Consider the following 26,164-nt stretch of genomic DNA (forward strand, 5'->3'; position numbering starts at 1 on the left):
TTAATCAGACTCCTATGCACATTCCTCTGCCTACCCAAAGATAAGCTTTGCGTGACAGATGGCTTCTTTCTCAATGTGTTCAAAATCTTTTCTTTTCAGGATGATTTGGTGGATGAAGGTCTGTACTTCTGTAATTAATCTTGACATTTGCTACTATTATTTTGGTTGTTGTTGCCAAACTACATATAATTATTTCTATGGTCATGTTTTATTTAGCTTTTTGAAATTTGTCTATAAGCTTACTAGGTGTAGCAAGTTTTAATGCAACTGAATTAAGAGACTTGGACATGGTTTCAAATACATCACGCTTGAAATATATGAATATATATATATTTTTAATCCACTTCCAAGTATCAATTGATTAGAATTTTGGTGGTATTCCGTTCACTTTTCAGTTTTGAGTTTGTTTTTTTTGTTGTTGTTGTTCTTTTTTTTTTTTTTTCAGAAAGAATTTACCTTCTTAATAAAAGTCTTTAATCTTAGAATTCCAGGATATGATCAAGTTTTAAGCAGTGTAATATATTTAGTTACACTAATATTAGGCAGTTACATATAAAAGTCCTATTTTTTTGCTTTTAGCGGTAGCTTGCTGTACTTCTTATGACATGTGAAAAGCAAACTATCTGAAGATGAGTACAGACCCCTTATTGATATGCATCCAATTTGAACTTCAGCTGCCAAATGCCATGTCTGCAATATCTCCTCGTAGAATGGGCTGCTGAACTGTTTTCTGGTAATTCAGTGCATCCCTAGTAATTAGACAGGTCAATTTAATTCTCCTTTTGTTGTACTGTACAGCTGAAAGCTGATGAGCAACAATCAATAATACTTTCTTTAGCATAAATGCTTTTAGCGTAATTACTCTGGAATCTTAAAGGTGTTTGTTTGTTTTTTGTTTGTTTTTTTTTTAATTTAAACGTGGTCTTTGATAGCAGGGAGGTTCAAAAGAAATGTGGAGTGTGCATGTGATGTTCTGGTAGGTGGGTTTGATATGATTCAAGGTATGGTCAGGATGTAGTGAGCTCTTTGCAGAAACAATTGGCTTATGTGAATCATAAAGACGAATGCCTTCATTCAAACTGGTCAACTTTTCTTTCACACACACTGACAAAGTGATTGTCTAACATGGAACAAAACAGGACTATAGTATTACTGCAGAACTGAACAGTATCTATTACCTATGTGTTAGTTTGCCGTTGCACCTAGATGCCCTCAAATCGGAACCCCTGTTGGACTTGAACATACGTGTAGTTCCAGATTCAGGTTACTTTTTTCAATATCTTGAGACGGTGTGAGTCTTGGGTGATGACATTGGAGGTAGTCCCTGGCTGAAGGAGACTACAATCTAAAAATAGATTTTTATTTATTTTGGAAAGCAAGTTAAAGAATTAAAATAACTTGTGTATGGATGCCTAGTGGGTATGCAGTAAAGCCCAAAATGGATTCACAGCCTATTGACACTGTGGCTGTTTGATTGAGCTCCTTGACCAGGCTTTTTCAAAGTGGATTCATCAAATAATGAAGTGTTACCTACTACATTTGTAAGCAGGTACTTGTACAAATACTACATGGTAAACTGCTGCTTCTTGCCAGCAGGACACCAGATTGGGCTCTTCTATTTGCAGGAACCGATGCAGGAAACTTTTGATATGAAAGGGCTACAGCTAGCTTCCCATACTTCCATACGAATTTAAGAGATGCTCTCCCTTCCATTTCTACTTCCCCTTCTTGATTTCTCCAGCTGACTGCTGTGGCAGAGCTTGGTTAACTGGACACAAGATGAAATGTCACTACGATGGTGACCCACTTTACACCACTTGAAGGACAATGTGCATGCTGTCCTCTGTTTCAAAGTGGTACAAAAATGTTACCACTTCTGGGCATGCTGACTACTGGCAAACTCTCTGCTCCTTTTGCTGCTTAAAGCACAACTGAGCCCTGCATCAGTATGTGTTTGCCATTAGTTGATAGTGCTGGCCATTTTCTTCCAGGAAGATACTGCACCATTGCTGGACTGGTATATGTGTGTCAGGCCAGGAGGGGTCATGTGTAGCCTAAAGCCCCTTACACCAAGCCTTGAAGTAGTTTTACCTAACTTGTCTTCTGTTAATACTTCAGTCTCTGTTGTTCTTAAATGTGAGGTGAAGGAAGTTTCAAGGAATGGCCTGGCCTGATTTGTGATCAGTTAAATTTCTTGACTTGAGCCACTGATGCTGCAAAGGAATTTCCTTGGTAATAAACATAATTTCTGGATGAAACTAGGTAGCTCTTCATGAAGACTCAAATCAGAATTTCTTTCTTTGTGGAAGGTCATCTGTAATACTTAGATTAAACTGTTAAGAGCAGAGAATTAAGGGGATGTCACCTTGTTTACTTTGGCACATACTGAGTTAGTATGGGAGGAAAGATACAGATTGTCTAGAGAGAAAAGTGCAAAATTTGTTTTTGCATTGAAACTGAAAAGGAAAAAAGTCTAAGGACAGGAAAGGCCTAAATAACTTTTTTATGAAATCAAATTATTAATTGAAGATTCTATTTTTGGTGTTTTTAAAATTGATGCTGTAAGTGTTTTCTGACTTGATTGTTCTCCAATGTTTTATTGTGAACATTAAGTGGAAAAAGAATAACTAGGTCCAGTTATGTAACTTATAAACAAAAAACAATACTAGAAAATTAACACAGGAGAATTTTCCTGATGTTTTTCTAATCCTTAGGGCAGAAATCTATCTTTTTCTTTTTTCCTTATTTTTTTTAAATGAGCTTTTTAGAAACTACATTTAGAGCATTTTGCCTGAATTGTAAATCATATGTGCTTATGATTCATAGCTTTCCATAGAGAAAAATTCAAAATCCTCTTAATTGTGAATATAATGAGTAAATTCCTTCAAACTTTACTCTGTCATGTCAGCAGAGATTTTAATTGCAAACTAATGAGGATTGGTGCAGATTTTAATTCTCAGCAAATTTCAGATGTAAAAAAGAAAAAACAATCAAAATATTCATTATAAATCATTGAATTCTTTTTCCTAAAAATGATTTATACTGGCTTTTATTTTCATATAAAGGAAAATTATATGTTTTCCTTTCATGTTATATATTTCGTATAAAGGAAAGTATCTGGGGCCATATTTTACAATCAGTTTTTTTTGTTGTCGTTTTTTTTTTCAGTACAGAGGAGTTTGTTTTAAAAAACTAAATTCAAACATAGCCCATTCTCCCTTTTATTTAGTATTTTTGCCAGCATGTTTTTTACCCAGTCCTTCAGCTGAACTGGCCCAAGTGACAGCCAGTTATACTGTCCTTAAGTTATAGTTAAGAGACAGTTATACCGTCTCTTAAGAACTTTTACTCAGGAGCTTTTCATTTTGAGGCTTACTGGTTTTGAATGCTTTTCAGTCCTTGTACTAGGTTTTACTAATTTATTTCACAGTTTTCTATAGAGTTCATAGGTAGTAAAGTCAGGATCAGAGGAATTCCAGTGACCTAAATTAAAGATCTATGCTTTGACTTTACTCAAACTGGTGACATTGCCCGTTGAGTAATGAGCACATATAATGCACTGGATGCTGGATTGCTATCTATGAAACGCTTGTCAAGTCCAAAACCAAACCAAACCAAACCAAAAAAACCTACTGCTGAAGTAAGATCAGAATTTTTGTGGTTTATCTGCTGCTTTTTCGCATGTTGATAAATGTTAGTTTTCCATAGTCAGATAGTTCATAAAGCATAAATACTAGGACAAATTAACTTTGCTTGGTATTACAGTTGTTTGGTCAACCTTTAATGCTGATTACAGGTACACAGAAATTAGCCTTTGGAGGTTAATGTTTACTATACCATAATGGTATGGTTGAGGTTGGTTCATAAACTGTGACTCACCACAGCCTACCTGATCTAATTACAATATCAAACAGACAGAGGTATACTCGAATTCTACTCTTAGCTCACAACTATTACTGCCATTAACAAGAATAAATCTCTGAATGGCTTTTAAATACTTCAGAAAGCCAAAGCTACTTACAGCAATTGACTACTTTGGACAATTAGTGCATCCTCATCCTAAGCTAATGACACTTATCTGCCAGTACAAAGTCAATTAACTAGCTCTCAAGATAAGCAGTAATTTCTGTCACCTCAGGAATATTAGTGTTCTTTAAAACTAGAAGGGACCTGAATGAATGAGGTTATTAGTAAGTGCTTAAATTTTATGTATTCAAAACCAGTTTTATGTGGGTTTGTACCACTACAATGTTGTAGCTATACATTAATAGCAAGTTGTTTGCGCAGTTTTACAATGCCAGTGCAAATCCAGAAAGATTACATTACAGCAGTGTTGAATGAAGATTATATGGACTTGGTTGTAAAGCATTTGAATGTGAAGAGGTGGTACTAGGCTTATAGCATCCAGACAACTGGCAAACATATTAATGTTAACATAGTAGGTTTACCAAACACAGTGAAGTAGCTGGATAATCGTGGTTCAAGGGTGCTGGTACTGTAGCTGGAGACAGGAATAAGATTCTACACATCCCCAGTATGTGAAGAAATTTGGTAACTTGTTGCAGGGTGCCAAGGAAAATTATTTAGGAAAGAGAATCTTGGAAGATGGCAGAGAGTCAGTACAAACAGGATAGGAATTGAGAGTTGTGAGGTCAGTGAAAGTTGTTGCTGATAATCACGATGTCTAATTTGGGAGAGGAAAACAGCAGTTTACTGAAATATTCTTTAATCTGGGGAAAGACTACGGGATTTCCAAGTCCTACAAATGGCCTTGCTCTCAGCTGACTAAGGAATGCTTTACAAGCTGGAACCTGCCCCTTCTGAACAAGTCACTTGCTTGTGGCAGAAACAGCTTCTTCAAAATAGATGTGTAAAAGTGAGAAATGAGTGCTACTTTAGACTCTTAATTCTCTTGAATGTGAATTTTATTTCTGAGATAGCTGAGAAGAGAGCAGGAAGACACAACAGTTACAATGAAGAGAATGTCTTTCAGTGTGATGGGGAGCAATTATCAGGAAACCTGAAGGCTGGGTAGTCTTTTTCCCCCCTCTCTCTTTCTCACAGAAAGTATGTCTTAAAAGCTTTAAAAAGGAAATGGAAAACTATTCACTGGGCAACCATAATTAAATATTTAAATTACAAAATAACTGGCATTACTATTTGGTACTTTACTATGTTGAGCACTTTAAGGAGTGGTAATGAGTAGCAAATGAGGTTGAAATGCAATCAAGGGCAGACTAGGAGGATGATGGGAACAAGATGCAAGAGATAAATGCCAATGTTAGGAAGTGGAAAATATGTTGTGTAGTAAAAGCCAAGAGAAATAGCAGAGGAAGGGTGCTGGTAAAGCAGGAGGGAACAGGTCATCCTAATTTAAAGAGAAATCTAGTCTAATCCTAATGGCCTGTTATGTATGATAGTCACCAGATTTGCAGAGGTACAGCATGATCCTGAGCTTGGCCTCTGCTGTGGGATGCTAATGTACCATGAAGGGATCACTGTTGGATTGAGCATTTTTATTTTTCATCAGAATGCAATCTGAAAAACTCTTGTTTGACTGGACTGTGACATCCAGCAGATGGTTATGTGTGGCACGATACTTAATTTCAGTGCTTTCTTCTTAATCAAAATGAACATGAGGAGGAAAAACAAAGTTGTGGCCAACAGTGAATTTGGTGAGATTTTCTCAATAAGAGATAAAAAACAGGCAGAAAAACTGTATTTTAAGGCTACATTCTTCATATACTTCACACTTCCTATCATATACAACTGTCAGCTTACATAGTAGTAGGCTGCAGTCAAAGTCTGTCCAGCTTACTGTGTTTGTGAATGTATTTGAGTTTTTGAAGTTCCTTACCTCTGAAATTTTCCTGCTGTTGGGCTTAGAAGACTAACATTTTAATCCACTCAAAGGGTTATGGAGGATTGAAACTTGCATGCAAAGGTAAAGATGTTGTTATATAGAAAAACAAACAAAACCAAAACCAAAATGTAATTAAAAAAATAAATTATATATATATATGTATATATATATATATATCTTGGACCTGTTTCCTAAGAGCTTGAGGTCTGAAGTGAGTTTATACATCATTTGAGCATTTTAGGAACTTCAGTGGAGTAGAACAAATACATAGAGAATGAGGGCTTTGGCTAGAGTACATCTGTAATCTGCCAGAATGTGACCACAAAGCATGAACAACGGAAGCTGTAGCTGCCAGTCTTTTTTATCATCTTTCTCTTTTCCTCACATAATGTTTTCTTAAGAGTATCAGGTTACATGCTATCAGAATCAGACCTCCTTTTCCATCTTTGAAACTGGATGCCAGACAGTTTTTTGTCAAGTGAAGAAGGAGGCAAGGTAATGATAAAGACAAGGATATTGGTCAGAAACAGTGGTAGTCTTTCCTGGGTTTAAATCTTTTTTTTCCTTTTTTTTTTTTTTTTCTTTTTCATTTTTCCCCCCTCCTCTCGTGTGCTAATTCAGCTGCTCAGTGTCAGTATGGCAAAAGGGGCGATGTTGAAACTTTCATTTCTTTTTAAGGCATATAAGAACATTCTTTATGAATTCTATATTCCCGTGTTAAAATTTTCCGAAGTATGCGTAGTAGCAGACAGGAGGAAAGGAGGGAGAGATGTGCAGGCCTTTAAAAATGCATAGCAAGGCAATTAGGATGTAGAATTTTGTCTCTGTGAGTCAAGGGAAGAGTAAGAGAAACAGCACTGATTCAAGGTTACCCTGGTGGCAAATTCATGTGTCCCTTACACTGGTGTATGCATCAGTGCTACAGACAACTGTCTGGTCTATTCAGATTCACAAACGCTGGGGCCATTGTTCAGCTGGCTCACTACTTAATTCACAAATCCTGGCTGAGACTCCTATGAATCTTCTGTATACCTGCTGCTCTGGAGAGTGAGACACATAGTACAGATAAGATTTTGCACTACTTTCTTTTTATTGCCTGTTTGAAGGGGTGGCAGCATTACAGGCTAATAGGATAGTATTTTGTGGAATATTAGTTACACCATTTTTCAGCTTGTTGGGCTTCTGATTTTGTACCAAACGAAGTAAAGTGGTACTGAGGACTATGCCCAAAGATAGCAAGCTACATACAGTGCTGAAATCTGGTAGGCAAGAATTGTTTATTTTCTGAGAATCACACGCATTTCAGTAAACTTATGCCTTCGGTTATGCCTTACAGCTGAAAACCTTTCATTCATCTGATATCAGCTAACCATTCACTTTCAATCATACTCTACATATGCCTCGTATTCTTATGATTTGTTTATTGCTTATTTCTATGCATTGCACTAACTAAATATTCCTCTTCATTTGTCAAGTGGCTTGGCAGTTAATGCTACTGTACATATGGGAGATGTTCTTGTAAGTAAATATTCACAGCAGCTCCTATATTCTGCTGTATTTTGATGTAAAAATATTTATTTTGTTTACATGCTGTTTAGGATACACTCACTGGGACACCATTTGGACATTAAAATACTACATCTGGGAAAATAAAAGCTAAAATATACAAAGCTGACAATGGTACATACCTAATAGCTATTGCAGTTTTGACAAGGGACATTAAAGTCACTAAATGAGAGAAATTGTGTGTACTTCATTATTCGTTTATGAATTTGACCTACTGATGTGTGGGCAGGGATGAAATTAAGTTAACTTTGTTTTTATGTAGGCTTTTAAGAACTCTTCTGATACGTGAAAGTGAACAATATTTATGTTAAGTTATTGTAGCCTGTTACAATCTTCTGAGTTGTCTTTCTTCAACCAGTTGTTTTAGCCTGTATTTATTCTTCATACATGGAGAAAGAGAAGTCTCTGACAGTGCAGGACAATCGGGTAACAATATCAGTTAATGCCTGATTGCCAGCATGAGTCTTGTTGAACTTATTTTTCAAGACAGACTCAAGCTTATCCATAGAATTTCAAAACATATGCAGACCACACACATGCACCTTGTTGCTTGTTAAGTTGTTCCTCACCTTGTTGCTTGTTAAGTTGTTCCTCACCTTTGGTCTCTGTTCTGAGCCGAGAGAGATTTCACTTTCGTGCTTGGTATGTCTTTAATGATACAGGTGCATTGCCTTACTGCAGTTGCAAAATCCCAGGAAGGAATTATCAGGAAGCAAGATCAAATGAGCAGTAATTATGGGATATTTGAAAGAACCACAATCATTTTCAACCCCTGCCTTCTTAACTGTAGTTTCACCAGAAGGAAATCAGCATCAGGGTTTTAGTATTCTATATTGTTGTGGCATTCAAACTCACTCAACTGTAAAGACCTATTAGTATCAGTGGTAGCCTGCTTACCAAGATGGCTAAGACGCTGTTAATGTGTTAATGCCATCACAGTGATAAAAAAGAAGAAAAAAAAAAAAAGTGTGGAGTAGGTCCCCGCTGCAGTTAGTAGTCCAATGTCCTTGGTGTGAATTGATTTCCCTCAAACTATTGCAGTTAATTTTGTGACTAAATTGCTGTCTCAGTGAGACAATATTCTTCAGTCATCTTTACAGTAACTCTGAGACACATACAACATATATCTGCTCTTTCCAAATGACCTTTAAGGGGATGAATTTTACACTAATGAACCATCCTGAGGCCAGGTTCCTAGAGGAGATCTTTTTACTGCAAAAACTGAGGCTGCAAAATGGTGTGAAGAGCTACTGGCTGAATTCAGGCCAGAGAGCTGTGTCCTCCACATACTCCTGCCTAAAGCCACCAAGACCCATGGGGCACCTAGAACTGGTCTTTTATTTCTTGTCAGTAAGGGAGCAGCCAGAAGAACTGCAGTATTTTTCTCTCCTTGTCGTACATGTTGTACAGCCATTTAATTTTATTTTTTTCTGCATTAACGAAGTGAAGCAGGACCCCTCTTTTTATTTATTTATTTATTTTTATTTATTTATTTATTTATTTTTAATATATAACTTCCATGCATCTATGCTACCTTCAAGAAAATAATTTTGAAAATTGTCTTATAAAACAAGTCTTTTCAAGCCTAAATTGATACTGGGTAGATAAACTCAGGTGAATCAGTCGGTTATTCATGAGATGACGCTTTCTTGAAGGGATCCAGGCTGCTTCTAACCATCCACTGATGCACCCCAGGATACAGCTGGCCCTCCTGGCTGCCAGGGCACACTGCTGGCTCATATTCAACCTCCTGTCAACCACAACCCCCAGATCCCTCTCTGTGGGGCTGCTCTCCAGCATCTTGTCGCCCAGTCTGTACATATAGCCAGGGTTGCCCTGTCCCAGGTGTAGGACCTGGCACTTACTCTTGTTAAACTTCATGTGGTTGGTCAAGTGTTATATAAATAAAGCCTCTCTACAGAGGGTCATTTACTAGGAAGAAAGGCAACAAGTTTTAAACAGAGTATGTTTCTGAGGCCTGTATTTTTACAGTTTGTTCAAGACTTCAGTTTTCAGAAATGATTTAGTTCGTTCTAGTTCGTTCATACTGAAAAATAGGACAAAGCTGTGTTTCTTATTTGACTGTGTTAAGGATCTACCTTTGAAAATCAAGACCTTGTAAGGGCATTTTAAGTTAGTAATCCAAAATCATGAGTCCTTGCTGACAAGGACACACTGCCTTATTGGTTGTCATTTGGTTATTCAGCACTTACGCTCTTAAATCTCAAATATGCCACTATGTGCCCAAGAGCTGCTCCATGTAACTCTTTTTATGTAGTTGGAAGAGAGGACAGAAGTTGTTTTTGAACTGGAAACACCAAAAAGTCACATGAATAAAGATAACAATGTGTCTACTAGATTGCAGTAAAAGATGTTTCAGGAAGTCTAGATTTTCATAGCAGGTATCCAATAACTTGCCGCAGAGTTTTAAGAGCTTCTGTGATGTCAATGATTTTAGACATGGCATGTTCTTTTGGTACCATGATGCTATCTTCATGTGCAACAGCATTTGTAGACTTTGACTTACAGATCCCAGGTACAGGATCATCATAAAAAACTGCAATGTGCTTGCAATACAATTGACTTCAAATGGTAACATTCATTAAGAGTTCTCTCTGTCACTTGTTACCATATTACAAAGGTCACATTTAACTTCAAGCAGTATTTTACCAGGTTAAATGTTACAGATCCTGAAAATAAAATATTGATTGTTAATATTTTTCCAATCTCTAGGTATTCTTTATGTCAGTATGATTCTTGAAGATGCCATGTTTAATATCTGAGAATTATCACAGCATATCTGAGAACTGTCTTTAAATTGCTCATAGGCTTATATCACTGCAGAAACAGGCTTTTCATAATGTAGAGGAATCTCTGTGGAATATGATATGAAACAGAATCTCATTCCTTATTTAAAGTATATAAACTCTTAAATACATCCATACGTGCAGCAAAAGGTAATGTATACCACGTGAAAGATTTCTTCAGACAGTTCTTTGTCAACATTATATAAGGCTCTGTAACATATTAATGAGGTTTGATTACCACAGTATTCTTAACGTATGTTACTGGCTTAATAGCAGTATACTCTTTAAAAAATATTTTTACTTGAACCTATTTTTGGATTAAATAAAGAGTTTGTTTCAAGTCAGCCTGCAGGAATACCAGTGTACATGTATTTCTCACATAACTTATTTGCAGAGTAATAAAGGATGAGACAGAATTGACTAGTACTTGCATATCTTCAGTATGGTGGTTTGTGCTGAAACTAAAGAGAGGAAATAGCAATTCTGTTGTATCGCTATTTGCTTTGTTCCTCCTAAGAGTGTTGGTTTTCTTTCTTGAAACATATCCAAACAGGAAAAGGAACTAGACAGGTGAAGTCCTGAATGTACTTACACAGGTAATCAGTAAAGGATAGACAATTCTATCAGGTGGATCACAATTTGCAAAAATAGCAAGTCTCAGACATTTCTCAAATCAAAGTGTCTCAAAGTGTCAGTCTTTAAGGAAGATAAACAAAGTGCCTTTAAAGTCTTGGAAGTAAAATCTCTAACCAGCGCTTGCAAAAAAAGAAGAAAAAAAAAGGGGGGGGGGTGGGGGGGCAAAAAAGCAGGGCAGCAATAGAAGCACTTGCACATTTGTATTATGGCCTGTTAGGACCAAATGATCCCTCTCTGATCCAAAAGTGCCGTTCTTCTCATTTCACAGGCATTTTCTAACACAATGTACTGCTTCAAGTGTTGCCTATGGTTTTCATTTTCACAAGCTTTCTGGATTAACTCTAAGTGTAATTCCACCAGGTGGTAACACCAGTTCCACTGACATAACAGTTCATTGACATGAAAAGGGAAGGCCTAATTTGTCTGTACTGTTTCTTTTCCCAATACCTAACCATTTCTCACTCTATGCTACTAGTTCTTCCCTTGTGCCAGCTCTGGAGTTCCAGGTCCCATTCCTGGACTGATAGAACTCACAACCGGTGATGTGGTTTCCTTCATTGCACAGGGCAAAAAGTAACAGAGAGTAGGGGGGGAAAAAAGCAAAAACAAACAAACAAAAAACCATTAACAGTTTAAGAGCTGTGAGGAGACCCATGGAAAGCTTCTGTATCCACTTGACCCTTCAGGTTTACTTCAGGCATTTTGTTAGTTTGCAAGGGACACCTTCTAGAGAAGCTGTACTATTCTAAATCAGTACAGATAGGAATTGGAATAATGGTTCAGGACCTGAGACGTGCTGAACATCTCCCAGGATTGGATATCCTGGTCATAAGATAGACAAATACCAAAAGTTGCCAAAGGAATGTATATTTAAAGTGAGATCACTTTGAAGTATGAGGGAAAAAAATGCTTTTAATAATCTGTAATGTTGTCTGCTTACTTTTTTGCTGCAAAATTCTTCCTTTATGGGAGATGCATCTCATTAAGTCAGCATGTCTAAAGTCAGGAAGCAGGAACTTGTTTCTTCCCAGAAGAATAGACCTTGAGCAAAATATCAAAATGCAGAACTTTTTCTTTGCTGCTAATGAGTATTCCTCATGGAGATAACATCACACTTCTCTCACCCGTGTTCCTCTTTTCTTTTGGAAGGTTTCCCACAGTTCAGTGTCTGTTTTTCAATTATTTTTCCTCTGATTGCCTTTTGAAAGGTGAAAGAATTCCATTCTTTGTAAGCAAGTAAATTACAGTGTGATCATCTGAATACTGACTGGACCCCTGATCTTCACTAACATATGTCTTCCTTAGTATGCCATATTCTTTCACCAGAACTGAAATCATAATAGCATCTGATCATTTTGACTGCTCAACAGACCGTGCAGGAAAACAGTTTTTTTGCCTTCGGAAACATGAACCTGCCTAAGTTATTCCACAGTTCTCTGTAATGTCAGTTCAGGGTAATTGAAATATTATATGACCAATGATACAGTCTCTCTAAAAGCCTCTGTTAGCTATATAAGAATTGGCAGATTACTTTTTTCATCATGTCCTAGTGGTCTACAACCATTTCCATTTCATTTTTTCCACCATTCTGTCTGTAACCTTAATCCAAATTCTCCAATGAAGTTGGTAATTTATATACGTCATTTTTTATTAACGTGTTAATGTCCTCCTTCACTTACACTGATGCTTCCTATTCCTTTAGGAGTCTGAGTTTTAGCTAATATATATTGAAACTAGAATCTACTAGGCAGTTTTCCAATTTTGTATTTGACTATGTAACCCATTTTAAAACAATAAAAATTTTGCGGTTTAATGTCATGAGCCAGTCACTGTCATAGAATTCCTACATATATCTAGAATATGTAATTTTATTCTTTGCAACTCTGCAAAGTTTTATTCTCAGGTATCGTAAAGGTATTGCATTCATGTATTTCATTTTTCTGAGTGCTTTTGCACTGTCTTTGCTTGCAGCCTTGGAATGCTCTTACTGTTCTCTTTCATTTGAGAAAATAAAGCTCACCTTTTTAGAAATAAAACAACTCTTAATTATAGTACTCATGAGGAGGGAAGACGGTACAGTGGGGAATGACAATTCTTGAGCTATTTGTATTTCTGTTCTCCATTTGTGTAATTTTTCGGCTTGGATTTGTGGACTTTCTTCTTAAAGGATGAGCCCAGAAAGAAATAGGTGGAAGAAATGATGAGTCATAACTGCTAGTTGTTTAATGAGCAGAATCCTAATGGAAACTGGATGCCTGTTCTCTATTCTCTGTATTTGTATACACTAGCAAGCAGTCTCAACCAAAAGAAGCCGATTTTTAGAGCAAAGCTTCGCTGAGGACCTGACACAATACTATACAAATTGCAGGGTACTTCTACATCCAGCAACTCTATTCTGGTTCCAGTAGCTGAATGTCCATTTTCTTCTATAGTAAGCTACGTGACCTTCTGAAGTACATCTCCCAGTTTAATTGTGGGGCAAAAAAAAATGTCAGATGTAGTGGTGAATTCTGGCTTGAATACATGATAATTTTTGGAATAAAATTGCCTTATTTCCTAATGCTAATTATTAAGTGTTCATTGATTTCTCAGACGTTAGCCAAATTATCAACTGAATTGTATCATCTTGGACAGCACCCTTTTACTTCTGAATAGTCTGCAGAGAATACCAGAAGAGGTATAGATGCTTCTAGAGAAATAAATAAATAATATAGGAAAATGGGGAAAAAACAGATCTAAAACATTTCCTGTACCAATATGTCTCTGTAAAAAAAAATAAAAAAAAAATCGTCTTTCCTATGCGTGTGTTGAATTTCAAAGTTTATTAATGCTTAGGGTGAAAAGATAACACTTTGTCAGACACTTCTGATTATTACTTATTTTATACGCACACACAAGAAACAACAACAAAAAAGCAAATAAATAGTGATTTCAACTACTAGCGAAATCCCAAAGCTACAGGGAAAGCTATTGAAGTTGGCAGACAGTGAAGTGGGAGTCACGTTTTGCTTCTAAATCCTGTTCCATGTCCACTCCCCTCACGCACTAAACCCTGCATATATCAAAAAGCCCTTCACTTTTTCTCCCAATATAAAACCCTTCTATCCCAAAGTAATTTTTTGAGTTTATTCAGTGGTTTTATGGTGCATAAACTGTTTGGATTTCTTTAAATATTTTTATTATGCCAAAGAGAATAGTGGAATAAACTGAGTGAATCTATTCGCCTAGCTGAATAGTGTAGCAAAAACAGGGTGAGCACTGTGTAAAGTACCGCCAGTATATCAGAACAGGAGCTGAACTTGAGGTCTGAGCTCACAATTTTATCCAAGATCTAATTCTGTGCCACATGTCTCTTAGAATCATTGTTGCTTTAGTATTACTGTTCATGTGATTTTAACATGAAGGAAGGAAGTTGTTCGCACTGATGAAATTATGGTTGAGCTTATTTCTGTCCAGAGATAACCACACAGGTAGTAGTTACTTATCTATGCTGTCTTCCATGTGCACAAGTAAACCTAATCTTTTAGTAGTTTTTTAGATAAATGATCTTCCAGCTCTGCCATTTTTTTTCTTCCATCTATGAACTAAATATATGATTATTTATACATCCTGAATTGAAAGTTCAAAAAGGATAGGACATTCTTAAGGTAAAAAGAATGAGATAGGTATTGTCCTCTGAAAAATTCATGTTTTGATGCCATTAATAATTTTATTGCTATTAACCTTAAATGCTGGGATCAGATTTAAGACCACAGGTAGGGTATTTTAGGAACTACCAGAGTGAAGAAAGTATCTAGCAAAATATGGAGCTAAGGAACAAAGATGAACATGAGGAAAGAAACAGAAAAAGACACAAGAACAGAAAAAATTATGACAGGGACAGAGCAGAACCATATGGACAATGCAAGTATATGTGCTTGTTGGTCTTCAAGTGTCCAAATGTAAAATTGTGAGAAACGTCACAAAACCATAGCTGTAGACCATCAAATCCAGTTACTGGCAAGTTCAGATCCACATTTGAGCTTTTATGTCAGATGTATTTCTCTCTTGAAAAAGCTCAAAAATTAAGCCTGGAATTGAACATCAAAAATGTCTCATCAGAGGTTTCGTTTGGAGCCAACTCTCGTTTTTTTCTCCTCTTTGATTTTCAGTATTCCTTCACCATTTATTATACCTACAATTCCCCCAAGAAAGAGAGAAATGCTGATTTCTAGTAGGCAAATAATTTTTTGCTTTAAAACATTTATTCAGTAGAAGGTAAGCAAAATTTAAAATGAACTGTATTCTTAAGCACTTGAAATAAAGCCTGTACTTAGGTACTATTATGACTTTTTTTTTTTTTTTTTTTTCTCATCAAGGAATAAACACATAATTAGGGCAGAAATAGTGATTTGGGATTGGACTTTGTTGGCTGAAGAACACTGCTACTACTATTAACAGTAGTAATAGTTGAATAATATATTGTTTCTGGATGGCATGAATACTATGCTTACACTGCTTAGGAGATGTAACTACTTACTGTTTATTTTCATTAGTCTCTGTTCAGGAGATTTCTTCCACCTCTCTCTTTTCTACCCCACCCAGCCCCCATTATGTTGATGCTTATACATGTATATCCTTGTCTTTGACAAACTGTCTGCAAAAGGACACTATTCCTTTTCTGAGAATGACATCCTTTTACCTAATAAATGAGAGTGTGGGAAAGACGTAACTGCTGCTGGAGGTTACAGTAAGATGCAGAAAACAGCAAAATTTATGTTTTTACAAACTTGAAGGAGCTTTCCAATGCTATTTCAGTTGTTTTAGTATTTCTAATATTTAGCATTTTACAATACTGTTATTCAGACCATTAAAAATCCAGTAGAAAAGTAAGGTTCACAAAGTAAAGCAATATGCTTTGAAAGATAATTGTGAAGCAGGAATACAATGTTCCATTTTAGATTCTGTGGTAATTGGTTTGATATGACCTGATTATTTAATACATCAAAGGAAATCTTCCTTGCTTGCTCTAAGTTTGAAGAAGTCAGCTCTCTCAGCTATAAGACCTATACAAAGTCTTACACATTGTTAGAAAGCCACAGCAAGAGGTATTCGTCTGGGATGAATGTGATTTTTACCATTCAGATATTGAACAGACAGTGACAGAAGATGAATCCAATTACTGCAATATGCCACTATCAAGCTCTTCTGTCTGCATTTGTAGCTTTTGTACTGGTTTGGTGACGAGAGTCCTTCAAAATACAACAGAGGTGCATTTTATATAATTGTGCATTTTAAATGCACAGTAGATATTGAGACCAATTTGATTATTACGATATAGAATCATAGTTATTACAGTATAGAAACAGGAAAATAGTGGGTAGTTACGCAAATTATAATATCACTGCTTTGCAAGGTAACCCACTGAAGATGTTGAATTATATGTCGTGAATTGTATGTGATAGTGCAATGAAGTATTGTTCTGTGATAAGTGTGCAGGCAAGACAGGGTTTTGAGTGCAGCAATACAACAATTATATCTTTTTATCTGAGAGTTCAGTCATGTGGCTTTAATGTTGCCTGAAGATGTTTTCGTGTGGTATACATGCTCTTGTATTACATATGTGAGAAACACTCCGTAGCCAATAACATAGGCTCACGTGAGGATCTCAGTGAAGTAGCAGTTTTATTCGCGATTGCAATGGCGGGTGTCCCACAAGCAAGAACGTGCCTACTAGTCACATAGTACAGTTTATATACTTTCTTTCTCAATGGCCATGACCCTCCCCTGTTTCCCCATTGACTGGGTAGTCCAGGTTCACAACCTATCCGATGCTTCACAGACAATGCATGGCCTTCAGTCGCCGGCCTGTTATCTTTCAAATTTCTTTTGACTTTGTTACTGTTAAAGTGGTAATGTTTCTTCACTTACCTGACTTGACACCTTGATATTCACCTAATTGCTCTAAGGAGTCTGGTTGTCTGCATTTTACAAGTCATCTGCTAAGCCTTCTTATCACTGCAAGCATATTTCAATACCACATTCCTTACCTTTAAACACTGTAACTCTGTGCAAAAACAACATTTTTGTTCCCACGCATACAATACATAGAGTCGGATCTTTTGTTGTGTTCCAAGTTAGGCTTTAGCATCTGTTTCCTTTTGATCTCTTATTATCTGCCACTATAGTAAATTTAACAGTGGTGGAAACCTTGATATACTTTATTATATTTAATTTTATTACACAAAAATACTATTTATCTACAATGTTTTAGTTACTTTCTTTAGTGTCAAGAGCAAAGTACAGCCCTGGGACAATCCGTGCTGCTGTTAGTTTTGCTATGCCAAGATTCTGTACTACAGAATTGTATTTTTTGGAAGTGGACTGTACAAGAGGCCAGAAGACATTTTCTTTCTTGGAACTCTCATTAGAATAAATTCTAAGAGCTATTCCTTGGAGACTGGTTTTCACAGACGGAAGGCATTCTGGACAGAAGTCTTGGTAGGATGAAGTATTTCAGTCCATAACTTTTATTTATTTGAACTTGAATACAAATGTGTACGTTACTAATTTCTGAAGTTGTATACAGTAAAAAAAAAAAAGTCTCTGAATCCTTTAGACAGTCTTGCATAGGTTCTGTCCATGCAGTTGTAAGACTCCTGTAGCAGTGCACTGCATTTCTGAGGATTGGCACTTGGATTTGTTTTACTGGTATAGGAATTATGTAAGTACTTATACTAGTTCTACTGCTGCATCTTGTGATCTTCCCCATACCCTCCTCTCTACCTGTAGGGAATTATCTGAATGTTCTATATACATATATTTATATTTATTTATTTTATTTTATTTTACAATTGGTGTTAACTTCTGCTTCTCTACTTAAAAAGAAAAGTCTTATTCTTTCTGTGTAACTGATAACTACACCTACAGTGATACAAGCAGCGTAAAAACAAATAAATAAAAAACTACTAGTCCTTTTTTTTAATAATCAGTTGTGAGTTCAGAAGCAGATTAGAAGGAAATTGTGAGTAAATGAGGTATAGGGAAGGTTTCGAAGATTAAAAGTGGGTTTAAGATTGACACTAAAATTACAGAAATACTCCTTCAAAATTGCTCTTGAGATGAAAATGATAATAATCTCCTTTGCAGAGTTACAATGTAGTGCAGTATGCATGTGAGTTGCTGAAGTTAATGGCATTTGCAGTCATAGACCTATCAGAAGTCATTGGATGTTTAATTTTTTGATAACCAAAAGTATGATTTTGTCAGATTATTTCACCTGAAAGAAGGTGAAACAAAAGCTTACAAGTCTCTTCAAGCTATTTTTGAACTACTCTCAAAGTGACTTTTTAATTACATTTTTCAGTAGAAGTGATAGCCAGCTGAAAATATCTTCGGAAAGAAAACACATTGTAGAACTGAGAGGCTGTGATGCTGTTTGTCAGAATAGGAGGGTGTAGGCCCATACTTCCTAGGATTACCATTTTAACAGTAAGTTTCAACAAACACTCAGCTATTTCAGTTGCTGAATGACCAGTATACATTGGTCTGGATGACTGAAGTCCCATTTGTAACTGTTCTTAGCAGATAGTTGTAGCATCTGTAAATTGCATATGAGGTCGTGGCATTTTGGACAGATTTGATCAATATGTTATCTGGAATAATAAGTCTCCAGTTGTGTTTAAGTTGGAAAACAAACTAAGCATGTTTTGCAGTAACCTAAGTTATTGAGGTTAATATTTGTTAATATTCCCACAGATGGACCTGAATGTTGCGGTAGTTCAATACAGAAGCTGGCATATCTTTGTTCTGATTTTCGTAGAATACCACTTGTTAGTTCTTTTAGAGGTGTTAGCAGTTGCAGTATTGACCGATTTACTTCAAGGAGAGTAAACAGATAAACCAGCCATATACTTTGATGAGCAAGAGGATTAGTTTAAACCCTGAAGAATACACAACAAAATCTTGAAGGCTAATATTACCATCCCTGTATGAATCTGAAAAGCCACAGTAGTTAATGCATGATACCTGTTGATGTGAATATCATTGCATTTAACCAATTAACAGCAGTATATATTAAGCATTACTAGTAAAATTACTAGTAAATTTACAGCAAATATTTGAACCAAAGGAATTCAATAGCTGGCATTAATTTATTATAAATGAAGCTACTTTTCTGCAAGATTTGTGAACAAATGTATGGGATTTAATTTTTTTTGGTGGCAAAACTGATAGTTCTCTTTTTTATGTAGTTGCTTTACAGTCATGCTTGAACACAGCTGGATCAAGAATGATTGTATCAGTGACTGCACACAGATTTGATACACACAATGTCTTTACCCAGAAATATTGTGTAAATACATGAATCGAATTGAAATTGAGAAAATGGAAGAATTAGCATTTCTGTTTTAGAAAAAACACAAATAGAAAAATTATCATCATGTTACTTAGATTAGTAAATCCTAGTGATATTACTGGAGTGTTCTGTGTGGGTTGCTTTCAATGGGTATTAGGTGTTTACTGTCAGGTGCAGTATATTTTTTAGTCACCCTGAATACCTATGACAGTCTGGAGCATAAGTGAAATCTGTTGCCTACTTGAGTGCTTTTCTGAGGTATGAAATCATCCAGCTGTGAAACAAACCTGATATTTATAAAGCAATGCACAAACGGACAACTTGGTGTTGTTGAGGGCACCACTGGCATGAAGATGAAGTCATAGATTTGCTCTGAGAAAAGTAATAACTGATCTGCTTCAGGAAAGAGCTGTCCACTTTCTATAATTTTGCAATAAAATGTTCACAGAAAACTGAAGAGGAAGTCTAAGAGTGCGGTCTGTGTTGTTTCAGAAGGATAAGTAAACTTCGGGGCATGTGACTTTTTTTTTCTCTGTAGAGGTATGTTCAAAATTTTTGGTTTAAATCAGAGAAAATTAAAAGAAGAATTTAATGAAAAATGTAATTTTGGGCTTACGAGCGTTTTTGAGAGCTTTCTGCATTTGGTGGTTTTGATCAATTTTTCAAAGAATGTTAAACTGAACTAAAATAAAAGATAGGTGGAACAAATTTTGAATTTGGTTAATCAAAATGTGTGATTAACTATTGTCCCTTTCTCGCTTTCTCATCGTTGAACTCTCTAAGGTACTTCTTGTCTTGCATAGTATATTTCCTAGTACTGCAAAATACGTTGTCTACTTCAAAGACACTTTAGTCAATATGTGCCCATTATTTTGACCTTAGTGCTAATGCAATAGGAATACTAATATTTTCTGTGATTTATCACTCGATCTTTTCATTTATTGCTCCACATTTAAGTTATAAGCTCACATGGGAATGCCTGTGTTTATTTTATCTGCAAAGCATTCAGAGTTTTTTGGCGCTGAATAAGTAAAAAATCAACAAGTCACAAATATTTGCAAACCTTTTAAGGAATTCTAGTAGCAGGAAAGCTGAACTGCAGCTTACAAAATCCATGGCTGATAAATAGCTGGTTCCTCAAATTTGGAACAAATATATGTAATTTTCAGTGTGGGCTTTTGAGAAGATTATTGTAACCTGGCAGCAACAGTTACATGCTGCAATTTGTATTTCAATGTATGAATAATGGATTTTAAATATCTGCAAAAAAAATTGATCTACTAAAATTTTGAGCAATACCTTTTCCAGTGGTGAGCAACAGCAGCATTTTAACTACTTTAGTGTCACTAGCTTTGAGACCTTGATTTCTGTGGTATTCTCTTGGTGGCAGATTTGACTTATTACTTTCCTCAGCAGTTAAATGTTACAGTGTTCAAATGACAAACTAGATAATGAAGTCCTTGACTACTTTTGGTCATTTAAAAACATGGACAAGTAAATAATTATTTTTGAAATTGTCTTTAGGTTCAGGAAATGATGCAGTGTGTCTAGCTTGAGCTAGTAAAACCTACACAGTAAAATGATACAGTTTTCTTAGTAGAAAGAGAAAATCTTGGACTAACACCTTGGAAAACTACAGAGACATTCTGAAAAGGTTAAACTGAAAATCATGCTATTTCTTAGCACCACTGCGACATCTTCCCTAAAGTCTTGTGTGAACAGTTCCTTTGGGTAGAGTGTTCATACGAGGAACGACTGTTTTTAAAAATGGATTGCAGACCTGAAACTTGTTTGTAGTCTGTTCATGTTCCATTAAGCTTTCTGGTGCCCTTCAGTGAATCTCATATTAACACACTTGAGAAGGAACAATGCCAACTTGCTTGCCCATAGCTGTCATTTTAAATATATATTTAAATATCTCTAAAAGCTTTAAAGAGAACTTTGGATCTTGTTTGTTTTATGATCTCAACTAAGGCAATGATGTTCCTAATACAGCTCTGAGACTCCCCTGTTTCCTAGGTATCAGAATATCTCAGTATTCCAAACTGGTCAGAGGAGGGAAAGAGAGAGCTTAAGCATTGGCAGAAAGGGGTCCTGCAAAAGCAGGAGCTACATGAGACTGATATGGTATGGGAGGCTCCATCTGGGAGATGTGAATCTTTTTTTATCTCATTAGGTGGGTTAATCCCAGGCAGCAGCTAAGAACCCCACAGCTGCTCACTCACTGTCCCCCTCCTCCACCCTCCCCCCAAAACAGAAAACTTGTGGTTTGACATAAAAACAGTTTAATAAAGAAAGAAAATAGGAAGAAATACATAAATTCAAAACCAGTGATGCAAAGGCTATCACTCACCATCTCCTACAAAGTAGACTAGCAGGCCTGGCCAGTCTCCAAGCAATGTGTGCCTCCCCCAAACCCCCTTTCCTCAGTTTGTATTGCTGAGCATGACCTTGTGTGTCACAGAGTATCCTGTCGATCAGTTTGGGTTAGCTGTCCTGGTTGCATTCCTTTCCTGCTTCTTGCCTGCCTCTGGCCTACTCATGGAGGGGAGAGACTAGGTGTAGTGGGTTTACATGGCAAGGTTTTGGTAGCAGGGAGCCATAGGGGTGGTTTCTGTGAGAAAGATCTAGAAGCCGCCCCATTTTTGGGAAGGGCCCCATTGTTTTCCAGATCTGAGCCAATAAGCGATGTTGTTTTGCGCCTCTGTGAGAGCATATTTAAGACAGGGAAAAAACGCTGCACCACACAGCAGCTGGGAGAGTCAAGGGAGTGAGGAACGGCCTTGCAGGCACCAAGGTCAGTGTAGAAGGAGGGGGAGAGGTGCTCCAGGCGCCGGAGCAGAAGTCCCCTGCGGCCTGTGGTGAGGCCCATGGTGAAGCAGGATGTCCCCCTGCAGCCCATGGAGTACCACGGTGGAGCAGGGTTCCACGCTGCAGCCCATGGAGGAGACCACGGTGGAGCAGGTGGCCCTGCACCGACGGAGGCTGCCGCCTGTGGAAGAGCCCTGCTGGAGCAGATTCCGGGCCGGACCTGTAGCCCGTGGAGAGGAGCCCACGCAGGAGCAGGTGACCTGGCAGGAGCTGCTGCCCGTGGGGGAGCCAGGTTGGAGCAGTTTTCTCCTGAGGGATGGACCCCATGGTATGGACCCATATCTGGAGCAGTTCTGGAAGAGCTGCTGCCTGTGGGAAGCCCACGCCGGATCAGTTCATCAAGGACTGTATCCCGTGGGTGGGACCCCACAGCACAGGGGACGAGAGTGACCGAGAAGGAGCGGCAGAGAAGAAGTGCTGTAGACTGACCATAACCCCCATTCCCCCGTTTCCCCTGCGCCGCTCGGGGGGAGGAGGTGGAAGAGGGTGGAGGGGGGGGAAGGTGCTTTTGGTTTCTTTCCTTTGTTTCTCACTTCTCTCACTTATTAGTAATGAGCAATAAATCTTACTATCTATCTTCTTATGCTGAATCTGTTCTGCCCGTTACAATAATTATTGCGTGATTTTCTTGACCTTATCTCAACCCTAGAGCCCTTTTCACATATTTTCTCCCCATTCCTCTTTGAGGAGGGGGAGTGAGAGAGCGGCTGTGGTGGAGCTCGGCTGCCCACTCGAGCGGAACCATGACACCTACATATGTTAACAACCTCATCTTAAAAAAAAAAATAAAACACCCTCATATCCCAATTTGACTATGACAAAATGGATAGGCCCTGACAGATTTTTTTGGTTTACTGACAGGATTAGTGTTCTGCCAGACAATCCAGCTGCACCAACTCACGCTGTCCTTGCACAGCTCTTGTATCCAATGCACAGGAGGGCAGGAGCACACAGCCGAGCGCGGGGAAGGAGCAGGACTGCCTTTTCTGGCAGCAGCTCACTGCCTCATATGAGTCCATTGCCTCAGCTGCAAGGCGAGCATGCCCCCCAGCCAGCACCATCTTCTGATGGGCGCTGTTTCTGGTGCGCGTTTGGAAAAGTTACCAGAAGTGAGTACTCTTTTCAGAGAGCAGTATGCCAACACAGGAGGGTCCCCGCCGCCCCTTCAGCCCACCCTAGCGCTGAGGGGACCGAAGGCTCCCCCCGGGCAGCTCCAACCCCGCAAGGCCTACCGAGGAGTTGTCAAGTGGTATTAGCGCATCATGCCATGAAAATGAGCGAGGTGCATTTACGGTTCCTTAACGGTGAACAGATTCTCCAAACTAATCTGTGATAAAAGAGCATTTCCTATAAGGAAAAATAAAACTTTCACCTATCTATTTCACAACAATGAAAGGTTCGGGAATCTAGTATTTCCACAGCTCAACGCCAAAATAGATTACTTAATTATTCATTTCTCCAGATCTTTTTGGTGTAAAATCTGAAAGTAACTCAAACAACAAAATCTTCAGAATAAATATGGGCATGTGTTAGAACTGAGAGAAAAAATCACAAGAACAGACTTTCACATGTTTTTCAGAACACCTACAAGGAAGTATCAGTTGGGTGTGGTGGCATCCTCTAAAATACCTTTTGTTAAACAGATGGAAATGAAACTTGTGTGCCATCAGCCTCTTGTGGTGGCATGTTGAGAAGTAGCAAAGCTAGTTAGAAAATAATACACATGTACAGATTTAAGAAATGGACAACGTTTCACTGTAGATGTTTATTCTACTTAAAGTAACAAAAACCTGTGAAGTCGTCATATAAAATACAATTTACAGAAATTTCTATCAAGTAAACCTAAACAAACACACTTGCTTTTTGCATACTTTTACGTATATCTTTAAATTAAAAACATCTCATTAAGAAAAATCTTACACCATAGTAGATGTTTGCATTTAATACCGCCTCTTTGCATTTTAACATTTTGTCTACGGGTTCAGAATACAGACCAATATTACTAATAATTAATATTACTAAATAATTAATAATTGATAATTATTAAAATTACTAAATAATTAATAATTAATATTACTAATAATTAATAATTAATATTACCAATCTTCTGTTCAAACTTAATGCAGTTTTATACCTTTTTCAGTGGACAGTCTTATATACACTACCAGCATAAGCAGGGTCTGACAACAGTGACACTTTTTTTTTTTTCTTTTTTTTTTTCAGGAGCAAAACACTTTTAGAGTGGAAAGTACAGGAAAATGGAGACATTTCTTAAATTTCCAGCAAGGTTCTGCCAAAAGAAAACCCAAGAAATGTCCCACATAATTAATTTAAATCGAAGAAATAAATTCCATGGCCCATTTAATAAACTTCTTTTATTTAACAAACTTCTTTTTCTTTCCTTTGGTATACCAATTCATTTGTAGTCTTAGCTCTTTGCCAATAGATGTCTGATTTTTTTAATTTTTTTGCTGGTTATAAAGGTGCTACTTTTATATACTCTTTAATTGCAGGTTTGTAAAAATGTGAAATTAAAAACCCCTCATCCACATGAAAAACTAGGTACGTTTTTTTTTGTTGTTGTACACTTAACAGATGGATTTCAAAACACAAAATACCTGTATATAAAAAGGAAGATAGTGCACTTTAAGCTTATAACATTCCATTTTCAAATCCTCCGTCCAATAATCAGTAACACTGTTCTTCTGCAGCCTTCTCCTAAATACGCATGACCCTTGCATTGTAAAATAAACAAGACAGCAATATTTGACTCCTTGTTTAAAGCGTGTGCTGTGGGAACAACTTTGACACCAAAATATCACATACATGAGATGTAAAGGTATGGCTCCTAAGGTCTTGATTAAATTCTTTTACAAAATTACAATTCAAGTTACTGGAAAACATAACTTTATAATTTTAAAAAGCAATATGGGCTCTTAGACTTTTTCCATTTCTGTACTGTACATGGAAATTTTAAGGTAAAGATGCAAGTAGAAAAAACAAAATCTCAGAACAGGTAACGCTGTGAATTTTTATAAGAAAAACATTATGCACAAAATGCAGCAAGTGAAAGTCCAGTATGTTCTTGCCTTTTACCTATTTGAATATTGTCGTTCTCAGTTGTTCAAAAATTGCTAATTTGTCAGTACATTTTGTAAGGCTAGATTTACAACAGCATTTTTGCAAAGGTGAGAATATACAGTATATACAGAAGACATTGACTCAGTCCTTGCAGTGGTGTATATTATCTATGGGAAATATAACAGCAGTTCTAGTTCTATGACTGATTAGTGGAAGATGAAGCTTCTGCTTCTGTTGGTTTCTGACCTTCCTTAGGTGTTTCTGGCTTCATCTCTTTACCGATCTCCCTACTTTTACTGCGATCTTTCCGATCTTTTCCTCTTTCACGATCTCGATCTCTGTCTCGATCTCGCTCTTTTTCCCTGCTTCGATCCCGGTCTCGGTCTCTGTCACGATCTCTGTCTCTGCTTCTTGATCGTTCTCTGTCACGTTGGTTTCTGTCTCTGTTTTTATCCCATTCTTTGTCTCTGTGTCTCTCCCAGTCCCTGTCTCTGTTCCAGTTTCTGCCACGGTCTCTTTCCCAAGGTCTGCCATGTTCTCGATCCCTTTGTCTTTCCTCAAAGGGTCTGCTTTGTCGATTATCTGCTTGCTGAGGCTCTGGCTGATCTAAAACCTTGTCTTTACTTCCTCCTTCGTATCTCTCTCTCTGTCTCCCTTCAAATGTCTGGCCTCTAAATTCAAGATTTTTGCCTTCTCGGAAGTCAGATGCTGACCACTGTCCTTCTGACTCGGGCCCTTGCCCAGGAATACCAGAAAGAGGTGCAGACGGCCCAGCTTCCTCCCACGTCTCCTTTCTGTGGCCTGGTGGATGACTGGGAAGGTCCAGGAGTGGTCTTGGGGTTGGCTTCATATTTTGTGGCGACTGTGGTCCATGCTGTGTAGAAAATAAGGAAGGAATGGGACCCTTTTGACTTCCAAATCTTCCAGGGGCAGATCCTCTTTGTCCATCGTTATTTGGAGAAACATGCTCTTCTGAGAACTGTGGCGCTGGGCCTCTAAAATTAG

General features: G+C 37.4%; 1 long non-coding RNA gene across 1 annotated transcript in view; it reads left to right on the top strand.

Annotated features, from left to right (window-relative positions):
• The window catches only part of LOC140002690 (uncharacterized), a 167,877-nt gene that overhangs the window by 120,223 nt on the left and 21,490 nt on the right, over positions 1-26,164 (top strand). The gene's annotated exons all lie outside the window — the stretch shown is intronic.

The sequence above is a fragment of the Anas platyrhynchos genome, chromosome 5 (genome assembly GCF_047663525.1).
Source record: "Anas platyrhynchos isolate ZD024472 breed Pekin duck chromosome 5, IASCAAS_PekinDuck_T2T, whole genome shotgun sequence".
In the NCBI taxonomy this organism is placed as follows: domain Eukaryota; kingdom Metazoa; phylum Chordata; class Aves; order Anseriformes; family Anatidae; genus Anas; species Anas platyrhynchos.